We start from the raw sequence: 6,136 nt of genomic DNA, 5'->3' as shown, positions 1-6,136 counted from the left end.
GGATAGTGGTCCCATTACCCTAGAAAAACTTATTTTCTAGTTGTATGGAAAACATATGCTTGTTGTAGCCCTATGGGAAGAGTAGAGGAAGAAGATGAAGAAAGTCATAGTGTCCTAAGGTGAGGAAATTATAGATTTGAAAGAGAAATTGGAAAACCAAAAGAAAAGGATGGATCATGCCCTCAAATTAGTTGATCAAGCACTTGGTTGCAGACTACCACCTTAGATTTATGCTATGTGTTTAAAGAAATAATTCCTTTTATTCCAACTTATGCTAACCCTCAAGATCATAAATGCATAATTCAAATCATCTTAGGAATTCTATGGTTTATTCTAAAATTTTCCATCCTGGCAATAGAACTTGCTATGTGAGTTATATGTGCACAATTTTATCATTCCAGCAGAAACTCAATGGAATCCTTTACTCTACATAGGAGATATAAATTTGAGGGCTTTTATGTCCTGGATGCATAATGAACCTAATTATGATAGGCAATTGAATAATTATAGAGACAAAGAAAGAATAAAGCCCTTGTTATTAAGAGCTAAGAGAAGTAAACTAGAAGAAATTCTTAGGGACTAGTTTAGATTGACTTATGGGGATAAGAACAAGGGGGTAAGAGAAAAAATCTTCACTGCTAGAACCAAGGTCTATGTAGAATATAAGAACCTACCTTACTTTACCTTTTAGAGAGCCATGGTTGGTGCTAGAAGCAGGTGGGCTAGATTACCTAAGACTCTCAAAAGATTAGAGACACATAGTCCTATCAATTTAGAAGCTGCCCTTCATCGAGTTCAAAAGTATATACAATTGGGGAAACAGGCTAGGCTAGAACTATGGTGCCCACTCAAAATGCAACCTCCAATTATCATGTGGCCCCTATATGATATTAATGCTAATAGACTTAACAAGCTATAGGAGGAAAATCAAAGGGAAGTTTGGGAGAGAACACAAGGATTCTACTACACCTTCAAACATAGTAGGAGAGGAAGAATTGATGTTGGAAAATTTAGATCACTATCCAGGAAATGAAATTCTTGAGGACAAGCATCAGTTTACAAGGGGGAAAATGATGAGGCTAATTATTGCCTTTATTTTATGATAATTTTAATAGTCTATTTAAATACCACCAAGACATTTGTGGACTTATGTTTATCTAAACTGATGATTAAAATCTAGAATAGAACCATTAACCCATGGGTAGATAATATGTCATATTTTTCCAATATTATATATATAATTTTGCATTTCATATAACCATCAAAATGTGTGCTCTAATATTTGGATTTAATTTGATTATTCTTATTTGCAAATATCTCTACATTATAACTAACTTGTTAGCAAGGAAAGCCAAAGATGGTTAGAAGCATTTAAGGGAATGTTGAAGATGGCTGATTACATTAAAGGAGAAAATGTTAAGGTTCAACTATAGTGGAGTGGAAGAAGTCATAACAGTACCAAAAGGAGGAGCTATCAAGAATTGCTATATTTTCTCTACATTCACTATTGTGTCAAATTGGTTGCTCAAACTTTATTACTCACACTATGAACTATTTCCTTCTTTCTCTCTAATAGATTTGTAGTTAGTTAGTTTTGTTTTCCTATTTTGAATAAGTTTCCATCCTCTATTTATAGGAATTAGATCAATGGTGTTAGGAGGTTAGAATAATGTTTATAAAAAGAAGTTGTTGACTCTTGCAGTGAGTTGTCTTTACAATTTTATGTATCAATCCCATGTAAGGAATTTTTGGAACATAATGAAATAGCTCTTGGTTTACACTATGTGTTAGTAGATTACCACAAGCTGACCAAGTGGGCCCACTTGGAAGGTGGATTAGATTAGAGTAGTACATATTTATTTTCAGTGTTTCTAGTATTGTAGGTAGAAGTTATAAGTTCCTTCCCATAGCATCATACTTTGTTAGTGTTCTTGCAACATTTGTAAGAATAGTTATAGTGGATGAATTGAGTTGGAATATAAGTTAGCATTTAATTGTATTTTTAGCATTAGTTTTAGTGAAGAGTTAAGTGTGTTGGTTTCCTACAACATTAGTGTAGGTTCTTTCTTTGCATTTTACTTTCCAGTAGCATAAATATAATGACTCATTAAGAAACCTAGTGCACATATTGTGCCAACCATTTCAAGTATACATCCCTAGGTTGATAAATTAAATGTACCTCATGGTGGAGAAAATAGTTCTTAGATTGAATATACTATTCTTAATTATGGCCTTGGGAATCATTATTATACACCTATTGTGAGGCAAATCATTATTCCTGAAGATGGGTATCACCTTTAGTTATTGTACCTAAGAAAGGAGGGAAGTGGTGGATCTATGTAGACTATAGAGAATTAAATGATGCCACAAAGAAAGATCACTTTCCTTTACCTTTTCTTGATCAGGTTTTGGATAATCTGGTTGGAAAGAAATACTTCTCATTTTTAGATAGATATAGCGGATACAACCAAATAAGCATTTCTCTAGAAGATTAGTAGATGAAAAAATTTACATGTCCTTGGGGTACTTATTCTTATTCTGTATTACCATTTGGTTTATGTAATGCAGCAACTACTTTCTAGAGGACTGTAATCAGTATCTTCGCTCATATAACACATGACTACATGGAGATATACATGGAAAACTTCACTACATTTGGTGTCACATTTGAGGATGCTTTGAAAAACATGGAGAAGGTACTCATCATATGTGAAAAGCACAATCTGTCTCTCAATAGTGAGAATTGCTTCTTGATGATGCAAGAAGGAATAGTATTGGGAAATTTTATCTCTGCAGCTGGAATCCATGTAGACCTTGCAAAAGTAGAGGTAATTCTTATACTCCCCACTCATACAAAATAGAAAGATGTCAGATCTTTTCTAGGTCATGTTGGTTATTATAGAAGATTCATTAAGGATTTTAGTTAGAGAGATAGTCCTCTTTATACCCTGCTTACCAAAAAGGCTAAATTTACCTGGACAAAGGAATGTGACAACTCCTTTCAAAAGCTTAAATCATTGTTGACCACTACACCAATACTTAGGGGTCTTGATTGGACTTTGTCTTTTCACATACATACAAATGCTTCTGACTATGCCATAGGTGTAGTCATAGGACAAAAATTCCAACATCTTGAAAATGCAATCTACTATATTAGCAAGAGCCTTCATGGACCAAAATTAAACTACATTGTCATTGAAAAGGAACTATTAGCAATAGTTTATGCTCTAAAAAATTTTTGGCATTACATAAGTGGCTATCCATATTTGTTCATATTGATCATGAAAAAATTGAATACATCATTAAAAAACTTGCCATTATAGGCAGGTTAGCAAGATGGCTACTATTGTTGTAGGAATTTGATATCACCATCATTGATAAGCCTAGGAGAGCCAATATGGTAGCTAATTATCTATCAAGAATCCACCATGATGAGAATGACACTACTCTAATAGATGATGCATTTCTAGATGAGCATTTATTTCATATTGCTATCCAAACTCCATGGTACATAGACATTGATGACTATATAAAATGCCAACACATTTATCTTACAAGGAAAATAAGCTCCTAGTAGAGAAAAGTTTCTATTTCTCTTGGATTGATAACATCTTACTTAACACTAGACTTGATCAAGTTATGAGGAGATGTGTGAGAGAAGATGAAATATATGAGATTCGACATGCATGTCATAATGAACCATGTGGAGGACACTTTGCAGCAAAAAAAACAACATTAAAAAATTTGACAACTCATTGCTATTGGCCTACACTTCACAAAGATGTAGCTAACTATAGATGGAGGTGTGATAAACATAAAAGGATGGGTAGACCAACAAGAATAGATGAAATGCCTCTCAATCCACAACTAGCATTAACACCATTTGATAAATTGGGCATGGACACCATTGGTCCAATTGATCCTCCATCTAATGGGAAATCATATATCCTTGGGTGCACTAACTACCTAACAAAATGGGTTGAATTCAAAGCAATGAAGAATGCTTATGATCACAAAGTTGCATAATTTATGTATGAAGAAATATTTACTTGCTATGGTGTACCCAAAGAATTTTTCATTGACCAAGGTTTTCAATTCACTTCTAACTTGATCATAGAACTTATGAAAAAATATAATATTAGACACTGGAAATCAAGTCCCTATCACCCTCAAGCTAGTGGACAAGGAGAAGTTACAAATAGGGATATAGAGACCATGTTAACAAAAATAGTTCATTTGCACTAAAGGGATTGGAATAGTAGACTACTAGAAGTTGTTTGGGTCTACAAAATAACATGGAAGACTACTACAAGGTTCACATCATTTGAGCTTCTGTATGGGAAATTAGCAATGCTTCCCATTGAATTTGAATATAAAACTTTAAGAACAACACTGGATTTGAACATTGAACTTCCTATAGCACAGAGAGAACATCTTCTACATCTTAATTCTTTGAATGAAATGCGCAAGGCTGCTCTAGAATGTACTAAATTCATAAAGAATTAAAGGAAATAATGGCATGACTCTCACATTAAGAATAAACAATTTCAAATTGGTGACTGAGCATTGCTATATGATTTTAGATTTAAAGATATGCTAGACAAGATGTAGACACGATTGTTGTGTCCCTATCAAATAAACCATGTATTTCCAAATGGAGCCATCTAGATAAGTACCATTGATCTAGTTCCTTTTACATTCTTATTCAATGGCCGTAGACTCAAGTTATATAAATGACCTCAAACAAAAGAGGACTTCTTACATCAATTTCAATGGCCAAATTCAAATGAACAATAGGTAACCATTCTTACAGCAGAAGGTGCTGACCTCCTACCTGCAACTCTTCAATACTAATTTCTTTGAGCATGCACATAATAAAAAATTTATGTTCACATAAAGTTCAAAAATTCTGCATTCACTTTCTAATTTCTTCTTTTCCAACTCATCTCATTTCTTTACCGACTACCCACCCACCTTTCTTGTTATCATTTTCTAATGCTTTCAATAAACACAACCAATTTGTTGACATATACTATCACTATTGATGTACTTTTTTTCACCTTTTGGTATGTGCAATGATCAAATAATAGGTATAAGATTTTCAAATATTTATTTATTTGTAGCACATAGATTTTTTTCCTTATATCGAGTACTATTTTTGTACGTATAATGATCAAATAACAAGTATAAGCTTTTCAAATCCTTATTCATTTGTAGTACATAGATTTTGCTGCTTATATATAGTACTACATTATTTATATGATTATGGCATTATGCCAATGACTTACCCTCAAGTACCATACTCTTCTTGTCTATCAAACTTTGACTAGAAATGTTATAAGATGTGATCAACTGAAGAAAATATGAGATAGATGACAAATGATGTTTGATAGAGGGGAATAAGATGCCCCTAATGGTGAGAACATAAGATGGAGACAAGATTCCTTGAGCAATGAAGATTCCCTGAGTGATGAGGACATAAGATTTAGATTGAGTTGAATTTTAGATTCAATGATGTAATCATCTTCTGCCCTCGGGAATGAAATTGAAAGATGACACACAAAAAATGTGATGTAGCATAGTATGCTAAAAGACACTGAGGAAATTTGAGGTTCAGAAGAAGATAAAAGATATCAGAATGATTAGAAGAAATATAGAAGAGATTAGAATGATTAGAAGAATTTAGAAGAGATCAGAATGAATAGAAGAATTTAGAAGAGATCAGAATGATTAGAAGAATTTAGAAAAGATCAGAATGATTAGAAGAATTTGGAAGAGATTAGAATGATTAGAACAATTCAGAAGAGATTAGTAAAATCATAAGAAATACAGAAGCCAATTTGAAGAAATCTTGGGAAATTTGAAGAAAGTGTGATTTGAAAAGATTTCAAGATTCACAAATTATCAGATGAAAAAAATGGACTGCACAAGCATTCAATCATGCCAGTTTCAAAATTTGAAAATGTGATTTTGAGCTATTGAAGTGTGTCAAATTTTGAGGGTGAACCCACAATAGTGGGTTACACTTTTTTGGAGGAAGAAATTCCTCCAAAATTGCGAAAGTCAAATTTTTTGCCGAAAAACTTTCGATAGAATGTAATCATCTAGTTTCGATAGAAACTATAAAAGTTTCTAT

The sequence above is a fragment of the Cupressus sempervirens genome, chromosome 6 (genome assembly GCF_028749045.1).
Source record: "Cupressus sempervirens isolate cs-2001-9-10 chromosome 6, ASM2874904v1, whole genome shotgun sequence".
Lineage (NCBI taxonomy): Eukaryota > Viridiplantae > Streptophyta > Pinopsida > Cupressales > Cupressaceae > Cupressus > Cupressus sempervirens.
Note: the sequence above shows the minus strand (reverse complement) of the source record.